A 23,507-nucleotide genomic window follows, 5' to 3' on the forward strand; every position below is an offset into this window, starting at 1 on the left:
GGCAAGCTAGAGACTGAAGCAGGGGGTAATACTGCCCCTGTGAATGATGGCAGCCCCCCAAGAACTGCACTTGGCACAATAAGTTAGGAAGGTTCTTCGGCCAAGCTGTTCTTTTTTTAAAAAAAAAATGGTGGAAAGTACATCTTAGTAAATGAACATGTCTCTTTTGAATGTTCTGTTGTAAGGATTGATGAGACAATGTATGTGAGGTGCTACAGCTTTGAAAATTTAAATATACTGTATAAAGGCTAAGTATTATTTTCTTAAGGGCAGAGGCTGGGTTTGCTCACAGGGAATACTTGCAGCATTTCTTCAACAGCCATCTATGGCTCAGCTGATTGTTCCAGACATAATTCATTAGTATCTTTCTTATATAGAATGAAGTTGCCTTATGAATTAACAAGTTCTGTTAAGAACATTAAATGGCCTTCTTCCAAATAATGGCTGATGAACAGCATAGTAGAGATCAGTCTGACTAGGCAAGACCAGAAAAGCTATTTGGGAATGTTCAGAATCTTGGGAAGGGGGGAATTAGAGAAAAAAAAAAGTTCTTAGAGTGTTGTGCCATGGTCAACAGCCCCATTGGTATTAAATCCCAGAGGACTGGTGGGTAAAAGGAGAATGGCTTTTTTAAAAAACCCTAAAATCCTATGCAGAGCACCATTTGGACTGTAACGGATAGGCATGCCTTACAAGCTTAGGCATAGTTCTCAGTAAAGATGTAAAGATGTGTTTGGGTGTTAATCCTTTCAGAAAACAGGTTGGACATTCACAGGACTGAATGTTCCTCTGTATGAATAAATAAGTAAAAAAAAAGAATTAAATAAATAACCTCAAAAAGGAAGAGGGGCCGACCAAGGGCAAGATGGATGGATGATATCCTGCAGGTGACAGACTTGACCTTGGAGGAGCTAGGGGTGGCGACAGCCGACAGAAAGCTCTGGCGTGGGCTGGTCCATGAAGTCACGAAGAGTCGGAAACGACTGAACGAATAAACAACAAAAACATAAAACTAGATATCAGGAAAAAGAGTTCAAGCAAGCCTTCTCCCTGACATCTAATTTTCTATGTGTAAGGTTATTTTTTAAAAAATTCATCCACGTGACACCTAATCTGTTGCCTTAAGTGGTCCAGGCTAAACACAGATTTACCTCCTCAGTGAAAACATGACTTTAGATTGCTTAGGTATTTGGATTCTCAGAAACTTTGGGCTTCTTGATCTACTCAGATATTATTTTGCTGAAAGCCGTTTACTGATAAGGCATTCCATTTTTGATCAAATAAAACAGAGAAAGCTTCTCTAATAGGGAGAGGTCTGGAAAAAGCCCTCATCTTAGTCCTGAAATGTATAGCCAGAGAGCAGGGCATAATTTGTCCTTCCATACATGGAAAGACTTGAGCTATTCTGTTTGAACTGCTAAATATTAAATTTATTAAGAGAAATGCTAAATATTGGACCAAGCATGTCAGATGGGAACATGTCCTTAGACTTCAGTGCATAAAGTGGAAAGTGGAAAGTGGATTGGATTACCAGTGTCAATCATAATATTCACTTACTGTTCACAGTCTGTTGTATGTGTAAATGGATGTCTGGAAGCTATTCTGTCATGTGCTTGTAACACAGTCAGGTAGAAAGGGCAAAGTGGCCGAATACTTGAGAATTGCACGGGGTAGGGCTGTTTAAATGCCCCATAGAGGCTCAGCAGGTGACGCATGTTTACAAATGGATAAAGATATGAAATAATTTTCTGCCTGTTTTAACCTTGGCCACTAAATGCCAACTAAACAGAAAGATTTTGCTTTGCTTCCAAAAACATTTAGACGTTGAAAAACATGGGGGGGGGAGTTCCATATTTGGACTGGACAGCTGCTGATGCTGCTTTCTTCTGTGCCATCATCTCTAGATTTTCATACAGGAGTGGGATCTTGAAGAGGTCACTCCTAGTTGATTTTAGAAATTCTGACTGGATATGATCTAAACCATTGACAACTGCACATTCTTGAAAAATGTGATCACATTCTTGTGATCTCTTACTCGATGTGTGATATCCAGTATAATGGAAACCCAGTGACACCAAGAAGCTTCCAAGGTTTTAAATGACAGTGACCAGCAATAGTTCTGTTTATCTGTCCTTGGGTCCCTTCTGTCTACTCTTAACTCTTGAACTTGAAGACATCCACTCCCTTAGCTCTTTGTGCTGCAATGTTCCACTCATGTTCCACTCATATTCCCTTCCGTCTCATGGCCTAAACCTCACATATTTATTTATTTATTTATTTATTTATTTATTTATTTATTTATTTATTACATTTTTATACTGCCCAATAGCCGAAGGTCTCTGGGCGATTCACAAAAATTTTATACTGTTGTTCTTATTTTTTAAATTTTGTATACTTTTAATGTTTACTGTTTTTAACTTTTGTAAACCGCCCAGAGAGCTTCGGCTATGGGGCGGTATATAAATGTAACAAATAAATAAATTAATTAATAAAAATCATGAATAGCATAAAAACAACCATATGAAGAGCATAAAAACAAGTATATTTTATGATATACTTTTAATCCACAAGAATGCTCAGTCTTCCTATTTGGACATTTCTGCTTGAGGTACTACTGCTGTAATTATATTGATTAAATAAGTTATGAAAGACATTTGCTGGGTGGGTGGGTGGGTGTTAAAGGGAGGCAAAAGTTATTTATCAAATAATTAACAAAAGTTAATGGAACATAGCCCATGAGTATGATAGTCTACAGTGCTGTAGTTTCCATGTTGGGCAATAGAAACAACCTACTTGTAGGACACAGGTTTTAGTATGACATTTATCTTTTTTTATGTCATATATTTAAAGTGAAATAGAGGGGAAATTGCTTGGATCAAAATACAATAGCCTAAGATAACAGCTGCCTGCATAATGCTGAGCAGAGTTAATTGCTAATGGTGCCACATCCTGATAGAGAAGGGTTTTATGGCATTCCACAACAGACAGTATTGAGAAATTGACACAGCTTAGCTTTCTTAACGATGAGCCTCACAGGCTACAGCCCAGCCTTCCCACCATTCTATAATTTTCAAGTTGTTTACACCAGTGCTGAACACTGAGAATCAGTTTGATTTGTTTTAATTAATTCCAACACAAGAATTAAGTGCTAAAGAAGGATTATACCTAATGCATTGTTCTGTATGCACTGGCAATATTGGGGACTTCGGTTGTAATCTGTATAATTAGGATAAATCCATACTTATAACACCTAGTTCTTGGGTTCTCTCTCTTTGTTATGCTCTGGTGTGACCAAGAAATAGAGCCCAGTGTGGGTATGGGCTCAGTTATCTGTGGTTTCCAGAGTCTCATGAGGCAAAGTAAACTGGGCTGCAGACACAGTGGATGGGGACTAGGGAAAACTACATGTGCTCCAGACATGGGCGTCACCCCATTATATTGTTAGTTGTAGTCCATTTCCTATGAATAAGTAGCTTTCATTGACTTATAATAGACTTTAACTGGAAGATTGTGGACTTTAAATGGACTTTAACTGGAAGATTGTTAAAGTCCATTTAAATTGGGTGGGAAGACTGTGATGGTGGGAATCTTGTCCTTTGTCCTAACTACTGGAGTCACTAGGAGTGGGCTCAACCCTGACCCGAACGCTGTTGCCGAATGCACTAGTTAATTTTAAAATGAATGGCTGCTGTTTGGTCTTATAGGAAAATGGGTGAATTTGCCTGGGAGGTCTGGCCTCCACTGACAGAGACCTGGTTTGAGTAACATGCAGTATATCTTCTATTATACCCGCATCAGTGTGTCCCTGCATACAACGCCCTAAACAGCTTGGGATCAGGATACCTAGCAGCCTGCCTTCCCTTGTATTTACCCAGCTGACCTTTAAGATCATCAGAGGAGGACTTTCTGGTCATCCTGAAATTAATGGATTGACACTGTGCAATACCTCGAAGGCAGGCCTCCTTCATAGCAGCGCCAACCCTTTGGAAAAACCTCCCCTATGCAGGCTGGGAGGCAGAAAATGTGGCATCTTTCAAACGCCTCCTGAAATGCACATGTTCACCCAGGCTTTCTCTGGCTTGTAATTAAATTAATCGTTCTCCTTCATCTTACTGTCTTTGTATTGCTCTTGTAATTGGAATTGTTTTTAATATTGTATTTTAAATGTGAACAATATTTATAAGGAAACCGCTTAGGGATTTTATTGTATTTAGTGACATATAAATATCACTTAAAAAAAAAGCTCTCCTTCCATCCCTCCTGTCCTTCATAATGACAAGTATTTCACAAATAAATTAATAAAAGTAAAATGAACATGTAACATTGCTTCGTGCTTAATAAAAACGTAGGAGGTAGAACAAAGATGAAAGATACTGAATGTAAATATGTTTGCAGCATCGTTGGATAAAACATTCAGTTAGAGAGTGTGTGTTTTTAATATCAGAGTTGCTGTGTAGAAAAATTGAAAGGAGAATTGAAAACTTATAATGCCACTTCGCACACTGCAGAATATTGCATCCATTTCTGATCCCTGCATTATGAAAGGCTTCTGATATACTAGAGAAAATTCAAGAAAACACAATTATAATGATGCTGTGGCAGGAGACTGCAGGAAGGAGATTCAAGATCAGCTTTTGTATTGCCTGGTGAAAGGAAGATTTAAAGGAGGTGCCTGACTAAATACTTTAATAGAAATAAAATCTTTGAGCGGGAAAACTTATTTACTGTATGGACAGACAACTGATCTAAGAGAAAAGATGAGAAAATTCAGAAAAGAGACTGAGGAGAAAATGTCTGTTAAGGTGATTGGAATACAGCAAAAACAAAGGCATTCCACTGGAGAAAGGATTCCAGGAAGAATTAAATAAGAATGGAAATGCAATACAGGGTGTGTGTGATATCTTTCCCAGATCTGCTGGAGTGATGGCAGAATTATGTAATTAGTTCTCCTATTATTAAGTAGAGGCCTGATATTTCAAAGATACTGAGTACATGAAATTATCTTTCTTCAACTAGAGTTGCGGATGCTTGGAAATTCCGAAAATGAAATTCTAATCTCCTCCATATTTTCTTCAATGGGCATTCCTTTCTGCCTTCATCTCTCTTCAATCAGTATAGCAGGCGTCAGTTTTGTCTCTTTTCCAGCAGTTGAAGAGAAAGTGCTATGGTTGATTTACAGTGGCCAGTGGACCATAGAAGCCTGATGCCTTATGGATTCAAGAGCAGAAAAAAATGTGGGAGAAAGTTATCTAGGAAGTTCTTTATCCCATTTATATTTCCAGAGTCCGTATGAATTAGGCTGCAATCTGAAACACACTTAGTAGGGAGTTATCACAACTCAGCGCAGTAAGACTTAGTCAAAGTAAATATGCCCAGAATAGCCATTGTCCACTTTGCATCAGTGGCAGTCAGAATAAAGCTAGCAAGTTGTACAGTTCTGAGTCCCCCCCCCCTTTACAGGCAGCACAACTTGAAGTGTCTCCCACCGTATTCCTGGAATGTATTATTGTCTTGATGTCATCTGTAAGTGCTAACTGATTGATTATCCTGTGCTACTGACCTTGAGTAAGTTTTCCATGAAAATATGGCAAAGAAGAGGCAAGCCTGGGTATAGCAAGAAGCATACAAATAGCGCAAATAAGCCCAAAGTTTATTGTAAGAGCTAATCAGGCTGTTCTGTCTGACAGCATCACTTGGTGCTTTCTGCCTCTTTGGAGGATCCATTTGTGGGATGGTTGCATATTAACACGTACAGTTCCCTGGTGTGGCCCTAAGAAATGTAGGCCTTGTTCTGAAGCGCTAAGTTCCTTACATTTGTATGAAAAGTTCAATAATAAATCCTTTCCCCGGCAAAACACAAATAGTGGGATTGCAAGAGAACCGTGATTGTTCAGCTGGAGGTAGGCAGAGGCCACAGCGTAGCAGGGAGCTACTTTACGTGTGGACTGCCAGTGGGGCAAAGGTAACACAGGCCAGGCCTATATCCCAGGATCGTCCCGGGATCATCCCTGTACATCCAAATGACACACGGGATACCGGGAGCAGGCAGGGACGACCCCTCCATTTGCCTGGGATAATCCTTAGATCTAGCTAAGGCCACAGTCTCCGCTAAAGAGGGAAATAGGATATGATGACATATATAACGTTTCTAATACAGAAAGACATAGCAGAATAGGCCTGCTGTTTAAAGTAGTCTTGTTTTGGCTGGTTTGGCTTTACTTTTATAGCACTACCTGTGCAGCAACCAGTAAGATCCATTTTGCAGCCTGCAGCCATCAAAACCCCATTAAGGCATTACACTCTCAGAGGCCTCCATGGTTTTATTGAAAGTGCACTAAAGTTAATGGAGCATCACTAAGATGTGCTGGAGAGCTCTGTGCAGATATTTCTTTAATTCGTTGTTTTTCAGCAGGTGCCATTATTGCTTGCTTAACTCACCTGTAACACCGATTACAAGTGTGTGCATGTCTGTAGCTAGCTAGTTGCCCAACTATTTCGCTCCTGTGGGTGGCCCAGTAGCCTGCCAGCAGTGGGTATTGAAAATGATGGAGCAGAGAGCACAATATTCAGCACAGAGGATATTTCCATTATTAAACAAAGACCATACCAGACACTGTTGACCCACACATTTCTATATTCAACAAATCTGTTCCCTATCCTACACATAACCTATTCATATTAAGCAAAAGCAATTTTCTAATTAGAACTGACTGATTACAGACTTACTGACTGCGTTCGGACAACACAGTAGTCAATAGTGGGTTAATAGTCAACTCTACAGTTGATTATCGGGGGGGGGGGGTACTCCCCACACAACATGATTAGAACAACCATGGTGTGGATTAAGGCCAGTGTTGAGTTGACTATTAGGGTCAGTTCGCACAACATGTTAGTCAACGGTGGACTATTTAAGCAGCCGTTGCTTAAATAGTCCTCCGTTGACTAACGTGTCATTTCTCAGGGAAAACCATACCACAGTTAGCTATTTTCCAGAAATAACCAATGGTTTGAAGAGTTGTTTCTCTGCACAACCGTTGCTTATTGTGTCATGTGGCAGGCTCCCCACGCATTTCCTATGGGCACATGCTGCTCCTGGGTAAGGCACTGCCAATCGCAGGGCCCCACATGTTCCCTGGGACGTGCATGTCCCTTGCCCTGCTCTGCAATCCACCTGGAGATCAGCTTGAGGGGATAGAAGGAGCTCGTTCCAACGGCTGTGGCACACTTCTCTGTGCCCTGCATCTCTCCTGCCCCCTCTACCCCCCTATGGAATGGGGGTGCCCCAATAAGGTAAGCAGGAACTTCCGCTGCCATTCAGTGGGATGGGTGGAAGGGGTGAAGAAGTGACTACTGAATAGTGTGTGAGTACTCTATTCCACGGAGCACTACTTCCATGTCGCCCAAGTGCAACATGCAAATAGTCATCCATGGAGTGGACTATTCACACTCCATGGCCTAAAGTGTCTTCTGAACACACCCTTTGTCAAGGGTGTGTTTGACTGACACAGTAGTCTCCAAACTTTCATGGAAGACTTTCCTCACTAATTCATTTATGGAAGAACTCTCATACGTCTACCTTGGAATCCCTGTGCATTACAGAAGATTCTTGGGCATATTGTAGGGCACACATTGGGTACTTCGTACTGGGAAGGTTTACGGGGCCTCACTGTTCCCTCATGAGAACTGGGAGTGTGGCCTCAAACACAACTGATAGTTTTCTGCATGTATTCATTGCTAGAAAAAATTGGTAGAGGAATGCAAGCTGCCTTTTTCAGGGAAGGTTGTCCACCATTGCTGTTTAAAGAAACTCAAGTGGTTATAAGGAGTTCTAGGTTTCCCAGAAAGAGTTTGGAAGCCACTGGCCTAAATTATAGTATGTCAAAAGCAGAACACAGGAGCAAGTAAGATACACTACTTGCCGAGAAGGAACATTTCAGTAGAACAATCTTTCTGAGCCAAACCAAATGCTACAGTGGGAGGTAAAATGGCCTATGGTTGCTAGTCTATTTGATCAAAAGAAAAAATGCCCAATCAAATGGTAGTTGATTAGCCTTTTAGGATCAAGGAAAAGCCCTTTACGAAGTTGGTCACTCAGAAAGCATTCTTGGACCTTTATCGCAACTTTGTTCCAGGCAGTATCCCAGGTATGATTATTTGGTTTGCAACAGAAGTGCAGGGAAACGTTAGGATTTTCCAGCCTGGCCCTGAAAACCTTTAAGAGTTACATAGAAGTGAGAAAATCGTAAAGTATTCTTACAATTACATTTTGTTCTGATTCAATGAGTTTATTAGCTCCTTTGGCTATCCTAGGGCACCCATACCAATATTGTATCCACTTGAGTAGTGTTATCAAGAGTGTAAGAATCATGCTGCATATTCTGTATCTGTGTGGCTAAGGGCGGGGAGACCTTGTGGGTTGTATTTAGTTTTGTTTTTACTACGGTATTTTGGAAGCCCTGCTGTGGGCAGTGAGGAATGCTTTTCTTTTCTTCTTTCCATTTTGCCCCCATGATTTTTGTGGAACTCTACAGCACATCTTAATCACAAAACCCCTGTGCCATAATTTGATTGTCATCTGACTTCCATGACCTTAAAATGCTATCAGAAAAGAGCAGCATGCTTATTTTGACAGAAGGGACTGTGCATTTTAAGGGTCTTTCATTCTATCAGCACCAGCCTACCTGCTCTTTTTATGACTGTTGCTGGAAAGCCTCCAGGGACCGTTAAATGGTGTCAGGTAATTATTAAGGTAGCAGAGCCAGGAGTCACACAGAGTCAGAAATAGACTTTCTTTTTCTTTTCTTTTCTTGTCACCAAAATGTTTTTGAAAACATTTGAATGTGGAATGGGAAACCAGAATTGATTAAGAAAATGACTTTGTATTTCTTCCTTTGCCATGAAGTTGGTTGAATGCAAACATCTATCTCCTCTTCCATGAGCCAGTCAGGGATCGGGATCTGTCTTAAAAATGTATAGATTAATTCCATTGAATATCTATTTATGTCTGTTTCATTTCACAAGCAAAATTAATATGGTTATCTTTTAACTTAGTTGGGTAGTTGTCACAATCTGCCATCTGAAATAGTTTTTGCTTTGGGTATGTAGCAGCAAATAGCAAAGATACTATTCTATCAGATATGTTTAGAACATAAGAATAACCATGTTACATCAGTCCAAGGCTCCATCTAGTCCAGCACTCTGTTTACACAGTGGCCAACCACCTTTTGGGGGGCTGGGATCTATTGAAGTGCTGCAACTGTATTGGGTAACAAGAAACACAGAGACTCAAGGCCATTGTGTCATATTATTATTATTATTATTATTATTATTATTATTATTATTATTATAATCTGCTTGCATTCTTAGACAGCATCTTTGTAATGTGGGAATAGTCAGACACTTATCTGACATGTGAGTTTGGGCATCCTACCAGTCAGATCCACATCTGACCATTTGCACACTATAACAGTGTGCACTTGTAGGTGTATATACACACAACAATAATATAGGGAAGGGGGCAGTGGTCCCTAGACTCAACCTTGTAGTATTGCTTTACTAAATGTTCATTCGCTACGTACACATCCCTTATTTCCTCCTACTTTTACTCTGTGAGACATTTCAACCAGGATCATGTGTGTCAATCTGCAAGTGTGTGTGTGTGTTTGTGTGTGTGTGTATAGAGGATCTTGCCTTGAATTTAGGTGATTTTCATGTTCCCTCCAGATTTATGATTCTATGAACTTGAATATCAGATTTGTTCCATGTAGCAATTGAGGCTCATTAGCAGAGCTGTGTTGGACAGATGGCCAAAGCATTCGGCGTCCATCGTTCCCATCTGCCTGCTAGCCAACAAGATCCATTCCACATATTCATGAACTGTGAAATTCACCCCATTTGTATCAATCAATCTTCTTTGTCCTATCAATCACTTTGATTTATTTCCTATCCCTACAAGCATTCCTTTCCCCCTCTTTCTCTCTCACACGGTATCAATATGTGCTGTCTCAGGACAGAATGTGTTTCTAAATCCATATAATTCCCAGAGGATTGCACTAGAGGTCCTTTATTCTTGCTGACCCTTCTTTGGTTTTAAACCAATCTTATTCATGTCAGAGACCTTGTAGTAGATAGTCTGCCAAAAAGCCTGAACAAGAGCTCCAGGCCAATACAGCAAACATTGTCGTCTTTGATAAATGATAGCATGCTTGATGGGTGAACTGCTTATAGCTCCTTTTCTTCTATCTTATGCTGGTATTAGAATTCTAATTTAGCTAAATTCTCCAAGATTATAATATGTTGCACTTTAAGTAATATTCAACACAAGGACAAGTTTAGAAATGGAGAAGTCCATGCTTTATAGAGTAATGCAATTGTGATTAACTAGCTAGTTGTTTTTAGCCATGGGACCAGTGTATTTACAATTTCTTTAATTCCATTCTCATTTAAAAGTTATTTGCTTAAATGCTTAGGATTATTTCATTTTTCATGTATTGTCTTTCAAGAGAAGCAGTCTAAGGGCTTAATAAAATCTCTTTTGTATTTTGTGGTATATGCTAGCCACTCAAGTAGTGGATGAAAGGCCTTTATAAAGTTACTGAATCCAAGGTTTCCAGAATGCCTGTCAGTATATAGTGGTGACAGCTATAAACTGCAAAATCTCCAGGTTGAAAGCTAGGGAGGGTTGTAATATATAATTCAGGAGCTGAGCTAAATTATGATATCTGCATGATGACTGCATCATCATGCAGAGCATATATTGCTCTTTAAGGCTGTGTTCCACCTTGCAAATAATGTAAACTTGAGTATAATCCCAGCATTGTACCTCTCACAATCTGTATCTGAATATAGCTGAAGTCAAGTCCTGCCACTTTTGCTCCCTTTTCTTTCAGTGTGGCTAAGAGCTGATTTATATGGTGAATTTGCCACCTTATTTTCATGTGAAGAATCTGTGCAGTTCCTCTCATGAAAATCAAGGGTCACATCAGAGAGAAGTAGACACGCAGAAGCTTGCCTGCTTACTAGTAAGTAGAGATGTTGCTCATACTTACCTCTGTTTAGATGTGCAGAGGCTTGGTATTTGGTATGCTACTTTAAAGCACTGCTGAATGATTCAGTCCTGCCGCTTACTTCAGAGTACACATATAGTTTTAGTGGAGTTACTTAGTAGGCTTAAAATCAGTGAGAATCACATTTTGGCCCCACCCACTCTGCCTTTTGTAAAACCTGTTTTGCCTTTAGCCCCGCACACGGAATGTGGTCCCCAAGACCTTTCCAAGATCGGAGTTCGGCTCTTGGACCAAAGAACGGGTTCTCCACCCGTTATAGGCAATCACTTTCCCCCCCATAAAAATGATGTGGTGTGGAGTTGTCATATGAAAGCTTAGTGGCTGAAAATAAATGTGAGAATTTGGCCCTCTGAGGGGAGAGTGGAAATAAGCATTTCCCCAGTGGAATCTTTGGTGTGGCGGATATTCTTGTGGTAAAAACTGGAGGCTGTAAAAAATATGATAGGGAAAATATGATATTAGTCTTTTCTCTTGGTTGAGCTTCGGCTATTGGGCAGTATAAAAATGTAATAAATAAATAAATAAGAAACTCCAGTCCTTCATGCCTAAGAAACTTCAGTCCTTAGGTGACTGGGTCTCTAGGGAATTTCCCAGTTGGCTGCTCAGGATGGGACCAGTTTAGGCAGTTTGTTTTGCAGGAGGAAACAAATCAACACCCCTATCTGTGTAATAGAAGCTTAACATTTGTGTACGTGTGTGTGTGTGTGTGTGTGAGAGAGAGAGAGAGAGGGACCTCTTTTTGCCCCTCCAGCACCAAAAGGCCTGGGTCTGACTAGGTCCCTGGCTATTCTTATAATTTCTCCTATTTGCCCTTGTAGCCAAGTCTAAGCCATTGCTCAAAGGATGCATATATATTTCGGATTGATAGAATGACACCAGATTGTATCATCTATAAGGGATCTGATTACTTTTATCTTGAGACCCTAACCGTCACAATAACGAGGAAGGCATCTGGTTTTGTGGGTGAGCTGTTACGGGCTAACAATGTTTTATATCTCTGCCGGTCTACAGTGCTTATCCACGAGGGACAGTTTTGTACTATTAATCTCCAATACCCTTATCCTAAGGCAATGCTCTATGTGGTTGATATTTTTTCAGCAGACGGAACTCCCTACAGACTACGTGCATGTGTTCATGTGCGTGTGCGGATGAATGTGTGCCTTTCTTTCTGTGATAATACTACTCTTTGGTGGTTAGATTTTAACTGCAAAGCATTGCAATGAGTTGTTGTTCCCATGGTATTGGAGTATTGAGATTCTCAGCAGAACTGCTTGGTTTTCTTTTCTTTTTTCTTCTTTTTTAATTAATTCCAAATGGTCCTTTTTGGCCTTGCTACTTTACGCAAAAGCAAAGCTTTGAAACTGATCAATACATCTGACAGTAGCAGTGAAATCCAGGCCAAGCTGCTCAAAGTGCAGAGCAGAGAGATTACGTGAAGGAAGTTTTAAATACCTCTGCTTCCCCTTCCCCTGTTCTGGATGGATTTGTCCTCCTACTGCCCAGCACCTTTTCAGGCAAATCTATTAATGTTGCTCATGCTTGTTGCACTCCTGACAGGTGATTTAAAAGCAGTAGTTCGTGTTGGCATGTCCAGGCTTTCATAAATGGAGCTGCAGCTCTGCTTTGCTAGAAGCCCGGTGTATATTAGCCCTGTGATTTATTGTAGCTGTTCCAAGGTTTGGAAACAGAAGCTGCGTATCACAATTTGGGAAAGGTAGCCTTGAGGAAGCTCAGGAGCCAGGAGGAAGAGAAGAGAGTGGTTCTCAGATGCCCAAAGCAGAATAGAGTGAGTGCACTTACGGAAGTCTCACTTTGAAATGTTCTCAAAATCTTAGTTGTTGTTGTTATTATTATTATTATTATTATTATATGCTATGCATTTATTAATTATTTTTATACCCGGTGCTATCTCAAGGGTTAATTAAATCCCATCTGACAGAAACCCAAGAAGAGATTCCTCCCTGTTTAAACCTCTGTCTTCGTGATTCTTATGAACAGCAAAGGCTGAGCATCCACCTCTATGGGATTCAGCCCACACTTCTCTTGCCCTTTTGACTGGGTGAGGTAATTTGAGTATTTGAGCATCATCAGACAGGAGGAAAATCGTGTTTCCTTACCGTCGCTTTCCCCCCACTTCTGTCCCACAATACTTCCTTCTTTCTTCACACAGAGGAAGAAAGAGGAAGTAAACAAAGAGCATGGGGCCCGTTCAGTGGGCATTTTTATCAGGGCTGTGGAGTCAGCACATAAAACCTCCGACTCTGACTCCTTTATTCATGGCACCTCCGACTCCTTTAATTATATATCAATATAGGAAATATATTATTAAAATATATTAAAACCAAAGAAGGGTCAGCAAGAATAAAGGAAATATATTTTCTATATATTTCCTACATCAACTGCAAGCACACAACTTTTTAGAACTCTAACCTGTTAAAGCCCGGGTCTAAAGGCTATAGCTAAGACTTTCTGGGTTTTTTATTTTATTTATTAAAGAAGCCCCAAAATGAAAACAATGAGGTTATATTTTCTAAAATCCAAATAAAAATCTCCTTTACTGTGTTATGTGATATGCTCTCATTAGACCCATGTACAACTTGCACACATTCTAATGAGACTCACGCACACACGCTTGTTTATTATGCATTTTACTAATTTTATTATGCAGTCACGACTCCTTTAACTTGAATCCTTTAATAAATAACTTGAATTAGAAGCCTGGAGTTGAGTAAAGAGCCTCGCTTGAACTCAATCTTACCCATGAGCCGTCATGCTTAATGCTACTTGGTTACTTAGAAGGAGCTGGAAGGTCTCTCTCCCCTCGCCTCAAGAATACCACAGGCCTGGTGTCTGGATTTTGAATAATGAATGTGGGGATGACAGCTGCTGATTATTAAAGTCGGAAATACCTCTCAGGCCATTTTACCTCAGAAGAAAGGTGGAAAGAGTGCACTTTCCTCTCACCTACATAACATATGTCAGCCTCCCGCTATCCTCCAGATATGTTGGACTATAACTTCCATCAACCCCGGCCAACGTGGATCAATTTTAACAACAGCTCTGCTACATGCAGGAATTGCATCTGTCATCAAGGAAAGGGAAGCAGGATCTGCCAGTATGAGATCAGTCCAAATAACACTATCCCATCTAGTTTGAAAACTCAACAGCCTTTGTGCTGCTGACTCAGCTGTTCAAAAACAACAATTTGGTCCCTAATATCATAATATTGGCTTAAGAATTAAATAAGAAGGCTTAAAAACTAGATTATAACTTGCTTTTCACTTGTGTTCTGGTTTCTTTATAGCACAAAGCTGCAGTCATGTGACTGAGTTTCTCCTTTTGGAACCCTGAAAGGTGGAAGAGTATTTTAAAATCCAGTTAATGCCAAAAACTATGTGTGATGTTATCAATAAGCATGGGGCCAAATAAAATTGCTTTGCAGAGCGGTACATATCTCTGTGCAGCCCATAGGATATTTATTTTGCCTCATTTTAAAAAAATATGCTTCCAGTGGGCATATGTAGAATGCAATCCTGTACACTCTTGGAAGAAAGTCCCATTGAACTCAGTAGAACTTCTTACACACATAGGATTGTAAGGTATCTTAATATAGCACCTGCTATAGCACCTGCTACAGAACTGAGGATTGTTTTTATTTATTTATTTATTTATTTATTTATTTATTTATTTATTTATTACATTTTTATACCGCCCAATAGCCGAAGCTCTCTGGGCGGTTCACAAAAATTAAAACCACAATAAAACACCCAACAGGTTAAAAACACAATTACGAAATACAGTATAAAAAGCGCAACCAGGATAAAACCACACAGCAAAGTTGATATAAGATTAAAATACAGAGTTAAAACAGTAAAATTTAAATTTAAGTTAAAATTTAGTGTTAAAATACTGAGTGAATAAAAAGGTCTTCAGCTGGCGACGAACGCAGTACAGTGTAGGCGCCAGGCGGACCTCTCTGGGGAGCTCGTTCCACAACCGGGGTGCCACAGCGGAGAAAGCCCTCCTCCTAGTAGCCACCTGCCTCACTTCCTTTGGCAGGGGCTCACGGAGAAGGGCCCCTGTAGATGATCTTAAGGTCCGGGCAGGTACATATGGGAGGAGGCGTTCCTTCAGATAACCTGGCCCCAAACCGTTTAGGGCTTTAAATGTCAATACCAGCACTTTGAATTGGGCCCGGACCTGGACTGGCAGCCAATGAAGCTGGAAAAGGACTGGCGTAATGTGATCTCGCCGGCCAGTCCCTGTTAGTAACCTTGCTGCCCTATTTTGTACCAGCTGAAGCTTCCGGACCGTTTTCAAAGGCAGCCCCACGTATAACGCATTGCAGTAATCCAAGCGAGAGGTTATCAGAGCATGGATAACTGTAGCTAGGCTATCTCTGTCCAGATAAGGGCGTAGTTGGTACATCAACCTAAGCTGATAAAAGGTGCTCTTTGCCACTGAGTTCACCTGTGCCTCAAGTGACAGTTCTGGATCCAAGAGCACCCCCAAACTATTATTATTATTTATTTATATAGCACCATCAATATACATGGTGCTGTACAGAGTAAAACAATAAAATAGCAAACCCCTGCTGCATAGGCTTACATTCTAATAAAATCATAATAAAACAATAGGAAGGGGAAGAGAATGCACCAAACAGGCACAGGGTAGAGTAAAACTAACAGTATAAAAGTCAGAGCAAAATCAAGTTTTAAAAGCTTTACATTGCTACATCTGAGTATGTTTCAGGACATCAGCTTGGAATATTGAAAGCCTGGAACATTCCTTACTTTATCTCTAATTTGGATCATCCTGTGAGGTTTAAGGGAGGCTAGAGGCCGCCTTGTTTTCTTGTGTGTTTTTAAAATAGAATCTCTCTTGGCATGATTTTAGTTATATAAATCCAGGAAAAGATGTTTGTGAACTAACCTCTGCTTCCACTGAAGACTTTTTATAATATTATTTTTAAAGCTTTCATTTATTCTCTTAGCAGCTCTAGAGGGTTTGGATATATAGTTTACAGTCTGGTGGTTGTTTTTTTCCTTTGACTTCCTTTCATGCCAATCAAATTCCTTAGTTTGCTTCCTTTATTTTACATTGACCACTACACTCTGTTCTGAGCTATTTGGATTATTCAATACTACTCATTTCCCCCCAGAAATGTCATTATTTATTCACAGCACTATCCTGTCTATGACTACTCAGTAAAAAGTCCCATTCACTTCAACGGAGTTATTCCTAGGTTACTGAGATTGCAGCCTCAGAGAACCAATTATTACTGGGAATCCATTGCTGCTGAACTGTAGTATTCAAGTGTTTCCCTTACTATTTTCCCGCCCCCACTCCACCCCCAGATTCTTTTGATTGAGTTTATCAACTGGGTACAAAAGTAAAATGAATACCAAAGACAATAAATCAATGTAACACAGAGATCTCATCCAGTTTTGAGGCAAAAATAATATAGTGGAAAAACAATGGAAAGGAAGGATATCATGTAAGTTTAACAGGAAGGTCATAAAACGTATTTCGATTGGTGGGCTGTTTGGTGGGGGCATGGAAAGAGAAGAGTCCTGATCAACATGATTTAAAGGGAAACCAAACAGCACAGAAGATACCTAGTTTGACCAAGACTCTATAAAGCCTGACGGCTCCATTTACTAGATGTCATATATGAGAGTGTACCAGTGTAGAACAGGTGCCTTCGGTACGGAGGGAATCTCCATATATTCATCAACTAAGCAGTGCACAATTAGGTTTGGGGTTTTTTTGTGTGTGTGTTTTTTTTTGTGGAGGATTCCCTTAAGAGCTTCCCCTGAAACTGACAAGAGTGCAAGCTTAGGTTCCAAATAAATATTTCTAAAGGTTTTCTAGAAAATGTGCAGCCAAAGGCCAGTCAAAACATCACAACTGCACCACAGATGAAGGTATGTGCTAGTGTCCTGACAGCCCCATGAACAGAATGGAAAGATTGAGCTCCTCATATGCAAGTAAAGTCCTGCCCTTGCAGACATTTCAAGGACAATTCCCTAACTCTGGCCAAGGCTGAAAGCAAGGGTTTCTTAGTTGATTGATCCATTGAAATGCGACTCCCACATCCATCTCCCACCTTGTTTTGAACCTTTCACGCATGCCCCAGGACTTCCATAGGAAAATGGCATAGATCTTTAATACCAGACTTCTGGGATTATTTGGAGTAGTTAACACTAGCCTCTGAAATCCAGTCAGTGAGTGTAACATCTGCAGAGTAAAGGGCTTGATTTGTGGCTCCCCCCAGCCTTTAACCGTGTCACGTGATGGCTGCCAAATCACTACTGAAGCATCTGGTGGGAGGATTTTATCATGGGGCAGTTGGTGATGTGGTTCTTGAAGCCCTGCCTTTCTGTTTTGCTTGCCCTGCGTTTCCACTGCTGCCATATTCTGCTTAGATCTTTACCAGTACATGTCCAACAGCAAGGTCCATGTCTCCCATTACTTTACGACAGTCATCATTGGCCCTTTTCTAGTTTTTTCCCCCATTTCCTTTTTGTGTGAAAGTGCAGGAGCAGTAATAAAAGTTAACAAATCAAATGTTCAAACTTTGCTCTGGATTGTTACGGCACTGTGAACACTGTAGAAGTGTCATTCACTGTTGTCTTTCTTGCAGTGATATGTACTGCAGGACTGTAATGGGAAACCTAGTACCAAACGACACAGTCAATATGTGAAGTAGAAGGTGACTCTATTAAACCCAAGCTTTGAAGTCAGGGTCACATAAGCCTTTTTAAAAGCAAGAAATTATTGGAGACCTTTTGCTGCCCTCTGTAGTCCCAAGAGCCTCTGTGTTTGAGAGAGTGTTCATGTCCTTTTGGCTACACTCTTGCCCTCATTTGCCTACTCGCGGCCTTCGGTGGCTCCTGTCACCTGAAGCCTGAGGGAATGAGAAGATGAGGTAATAAAAATAGAAGGCTTGCACTGAAGGCAAGAATAAAAAAGACTGTGGTTGTCCCTTAAACCTTGTGGTATGCTTGTGATTAATGTACAGTTAGCTAGGTTTCCAAAAAATCAATTGTTCTAGCAAAGTTCACTGTGGGAAAAGTACAAAAGTGCTCTCAGTTTCTCTTTCGTTCTCTGTCTTTTATTTTTAAAGTCGCACCCATCTTTAGGAACCAGGTGGTGTATGATGTTTCATCCCATCCGAAGCAAGTGTACAATTTTTTTTATTATTATTTATTTTTTGGTATATCTGTTCATTCTTACTGAATATTTTCCCCTTCCCTTGCTTTGAACAATAGGGTCATCCTGGTCTCAGTATATGACCAATAGTTTCTTCAGGGAAAAATTGCCTCAGGGAAAAATTGCTCCGTGGGCTGGTGTGTGTGTTGTGATATCGCAAACCTACCTCCCCTGCAACAGTTTTGAAGTTAAAAATAAACTGACTATGCTTAAAGAAAAGACAATTTAATTGAAGAAACGAGTGATGCTTTAAAAAATAAAAACTGTAGACAGCTCCCCTGAACTATGGTGGAAAGGCCAAGACTGACAACTTCTGAATCAGCATTCAAATCTCTGAAAAGTTGATCCATGTTACTTCTGTTGCAAAAGCAGAAAGAAAGTGGAGTTTGGGAGGGATGCAGCACAACTCCCATTTTTATGGAATGTTTGGGCAAAATCATAGAATCATAGAATAGTAGAGTTGGAAGGAGCCTATAAGGCCATCGAGTACAACCCCCTGCTCAATGCAGGAATCCACGTTAAAGCATACCTGACAAATGGTTGTCCAGCTGCCTCTTGAATGCCTCTAGTATGGGAGAGCTCACAACCTCCCTAGGTAACTGGTTCCATTGTCATACTGCTCTAACAGCGAGGAAGTTTTTCCTGATGTCCAGCCAGAATCTGACTTCCTATAACTTGAGCCCACTTTGGAGAGTGTTTATTCCACAAGACTTTATGCAGGAGGGGTGCTTTTTGGGGGTTGGGGAGGGCAAATACAGAAGTCTCTGACTCCTTGTGGTATATAGAATCATAGCTACCCATGCATAGGCTGCAGTGGTATGGAGCAACTGTGGATTGAAGCACTCTGTGCGTCTGGACTGCAAGGTTCAAAATGGCAGTCAAATCCCAGAAATTCTCCCCAGAATTTCCCCAGGAGACAGTGATCTGCATGTAGTTGCAACATACTGCACTGCTGCATTAGTGACACACACACACCCCTGCAAGACATGGAGGACAGGGATGTCTTGGAATCTGTTTGTGCCTGTTGGTATTTGGCGCCTTTGGCAGGCCGTCAGCTTTGCAATCACAACCACACAATGCAGCTAGCTTTGTTTTGGTCTCTCCCCCCCCCCCCGCCCCCACTCCCCAAAGAAAAGTTACAAGTTAATATGTGCAACAAAGTTTGTGTATGAGCCTATTTTTGAAGAGGAGGTGCCCATATTGCTTTAGTTTTCTCATATATATTTGCAATAATCCTATATATGCATTTTGCTGCCGGTGCTGGCTTGTCTCAAGGCAGATAATCCCCTCAGAAGTTAACACTGCAACATTCCCCCACTGCAAATAAATGCTTCAATATCCCGTGCTTGAAAAACATCTTCAGGCTCACAAACAATCTGACAGTAACAATTTCCTGTTGTGGAGGCAGTGCAGGGAGCATCCTGTTTGCTGAGAAAGCAGAACTGTAGGACCTGTGAGAGCTACTTATTTAAAATATATGGAAAATAAAACAGGTGTAGTCTTAAAAATCCCATTTTTGGCCTCTGAATACAAAGTACATGCCCTGTCAAAACTGCTGTAGTCTACAGAAAATTATTCTCTAAATATTACATTCGAAGTGGGGTTTTATTTAAAAATAGCCCCCCTTTCCTCCCGCCACCCACACAATCACTGCTTCTCTATAAGATATTTTTATCTTGAATGTGGGAACATAAGCTTTTGGAGCCTCATTCCGGATTATATTACATTTTTATAATTATGTAAATCAGAGTTTATCTTAGTAATTTTTTTAATCTTCCTTTTTACCTCCAGTTTTACATACTACATTAAAACTATTCCTTTTTTTAAACACTTCAAAAACATTTGTTCTTGCTTGGCTTAATAAGAACCAATATAAGTAGAATCTTCATTATCCAAATCTTGATTGTCCCAGAATTCTAATTATTCCAAATTAATTTTGTGCCTCCTATGTAGTTCCAGGTCTTTTTAAAATGTAAGCTGCACTTCCACACACTGTTGTGACAATATTTTAACAATTCAGGTTTTACAGGATCAGCTCTAAGAGTGGATTCTATTTTCCACAGTCACTATGACACCACAGTGCAGCTATGCAGAACTTTTATGGTAGACATTAACTTTGTCAGTGTGTTGTAGGATGAATATCTAGAATTCCTCAAGCCCTACTTGGAAGGACCAGGTGGTCAAATATTTATGCATTTGAAAGACTGCACCTGACCATTGGAATGCCATACCGTGATATTAATCCAAAACATGCTGGCTAGCAAAATAGTGCTTAGTAGAACTGTATGTACAGTGAGCTCCTCATTTATGACTTCATCCTCTGAAACTCTTGTATGGAAGAACAGTGGGAAGAAGGCTTTTAACAAAAATTGAACCTTTGAACTTTTGTGGTATAATAGTTAGAGTGTTGGACTAGGAATGGGTAGACCCGGGTTCTAGTCCCTGCTTTGCCATGAATCTCACTGTGTTGGGCCAATCGCTGTCTCTTGGCCTAATCTATCTACCTCACAGGGTTGTGAGGATAAAATGGAGAGGAACATGTATGCTGCCTTGGGCTCTGTGGAGGGAGGGAGGGATATAAACGTAACAAATAAATAAAATTATATTTAGGCACATCTTTTTTGCTACCTTGACCTTTTCGGTCAAGCCCCATCTCCTTATAAACGCAAGCTCTTTTGAAATTCCTTCTGCCCATCACCACATTGGATCCTGCAATGTATTCTGCTCAACCGACCAGAAGTTGCTGTCTTGTCATCCCAGTTGCCACTTCCCCGTCCCATCCATATAATTTGCAGCAAGATTGATGATACAGCAAAGAGCTCAGGCAGCTGCAATTTCCCTTGAAGCGACTTCATCCCTGTCACTCCCTCAGGCTTTCTTAGCAAACTATTATGAGGTCATATGCCACACTTTGGCAAATTCTGTTTTACATAAGAGGGCCATAGAGCATAAAACAAATGCCCAAAGCCAATAAAGAAACGGGTTGAGATCATCTATGCTAGGGAGAACTCAATATATTTCTGGAAAGGGGTGAAATATAAGATTATGACTGCCAAGTAGATATTTGAATTTCATTGGTTAGCTATAGAGGAATCAATGAATTGTCAGCTATGGATGAGCAGGGCTTAATGAAGCTGTAGATTTTTTTTCAAAACCAACGGGACTCCTTAATAACAGGAAGAGTTGTATGTGCCCATCTTGAGCTGTGGTCTGCAGGGACAGATATAAAATGCCAAAGAAGTCAGATGGAATATGTTTTTTAAGACCTCTGTGATGGGGAAGCTAAACTACTCCGCTCTTGTTGACCCTTGGCACAGCAACATTAAACTGAGTTTGAAATTAGTGTATTTGTTGAAAGGTTTTCCAAAGGCATTACTTGCATTTTAAGACAGAGCAATTTCCTGCTTCTTAATGGAATGGAGAAAAGCACTTCAATGTGATGTTTCTTCTAGGCAGTATTAGTGGGTTCTCTATAATGTATTCTGATGTCATATTTTCATCAGTCCCCTATACAGTTTTAATCACTGGAGCATCTTTCTCCTGAACTGTGTTTCAGTGTGTGTGTGTGTGTGTGAGAGAGAGAGAGAGAGAGAGAGAGAGAGAGAGTAAAAGTGCCCTTGAAAGGCTTTGTTGAAGGAATTGGGATAGAGAGCCTTCTGGTTTCACGATTCTTATCTTGAGAAAAACTGGCCAAACGTGGCTACTCTCAGAGTGCTGGTTTTAACCTACATAAATTAACTGAACTCAATTTAATTTATTATAGACATCACAAAATAGCTCTTGCAAAAGAAAGCCCCATACAACAAACTTAAAAGACTGTTATATGCAGGGCTAGGTGAAAAATGAGAAGAACCCTAACCCTAATTCAACATTGTCTCTGTGCCACAGTCCATATCTTCTTCAGTACCGCCACATACTCACAGAGAGAGGCTCTAAACCCAAGACTGATCTCTTCCAGCAGCCCTATCCAGTGGAATTTTAGGATGCTTTTAGTATGTTTTGAGGATGTTTTCTAACAGTACATACTATGTTTTCAATCAGTATTTTATGTATTTTATGCTTGCTGTTGTTCCCCGCCTTGATCCAATCGGAGAGGTGGGTAAGAAATTTATTATTATTATTATTATTATTATTATTATTATTATTATTATTATTTCTAAAATCTACTGGGCACATAGTCATTGAGCTCCTGTTGTGTGAGCTGCAGCCATATTTCAATCTGTGGGGAACCTGGGGAAGGGAGCCAAAGGGAGCCTGAAGGATGATTCCACTATTATGTTTCCCTTTATGTTTTCCTGAGGCCTGTGTAAACAAGAAGTGTGATATGTCAGGAATAGAGACATGGCCAACTGGTGGGGCAAAGGCCAGATATAATCTGTGAATCTATTATATCTGGCCTCTGGCAGCGCTCAGAATCTTAAGCGCTTCAAAAATCTTCCCCACTGTTTCACTCATAAGAAAAATGTTGTCAAAAGATGTAACTGATAGAATCCACTCAAAGGGTACTTCCAGACAAGGCTGTATTGTGCCGTCGCCCTGCCTCGTTCATGGAATTTCACAAATGGCTCGTCTTCCATTTGTAACCCTCGTGTGTTTTCCTACCACTTTTCAGTCTTCTTTCTTTTCCCCTAAAAATACGTTAAGAGAAATTGCTGAACAATGCTTTTTGATTAGTAGCACTAAAAGCCATCCATCTGGAAACACCCTTTGTTGCATCTGTCTTTTGGCTTTGCATATAATACATTGACCAAGATCTACTTGAAGGAGCAGCAGAGCGTCATTTTATCATAATCTCATTTTGTGGTTCCTTAGGCCCTCACCTCTATTTGGTGATTTCCAAGTGCTTGAGCTCTGTAACTGCAAAGCACTTCATGTGTCATCAAATTTGTTATAGAGCATACCCATCCATGGAGAGGTGTAGCTCCTGGAGAAGCTCTCAGATGTCGGCCATCTTTGGCCTTCAAAAAGGGAAATATAGATATGCATTTTCTGACTATTTTGCAGGATATTTATGGAATATGTATCTGAGATATGATTCTAACTATTCAGACTTACAAAGTCATGCATCTTCTAGCTGCTTTAGCCTTCTTTCCTACACACATCTTAGGTAATTACTGTGGCTTAATGGCTACCAGTCAGACCTCATCCTTCTAGGTCAGATAAAGCAAAAGGGTGTCTGGTGACTTAGGTTTTAAAATCACCCATGCTGTTGCAACAACGATTAAT

The 23,507-nt window shown here is 40.3% G+C and overlaps 1 protein-coding gene across 2 annotated transcripts in view; it reads left to right on the forward strand.

Annotated features, from left to right (window-relative positions):
* ASCC1 (activating signal cointegrator 1 complex subunit 1) overlaps positions 1 to 23,507 on the forward strand; it is a 73,069-nt gene that overhangs the window by 48,995 nt on the left and 567 nt on the right. The window lies entirely within an intron of this gene.

The sequence above is a fragment of the Elgaria multicarinata genome, chromosome 8 (assembly GCF_023053635.1).
Source record: "Elgaria multicarinata webbii isolate HBS135686 ecotype San Diego chromosome 8, rElgMul1.1.pri, whole genome shotgun sequence".
Classification (NCBI taxonomy): domain Eukaryota; kingdom Metazoa; phylum Chordata; class Lepidosauria; order Squamata; family Anguidae; genus Elgaria; species Elgaria multicarinata.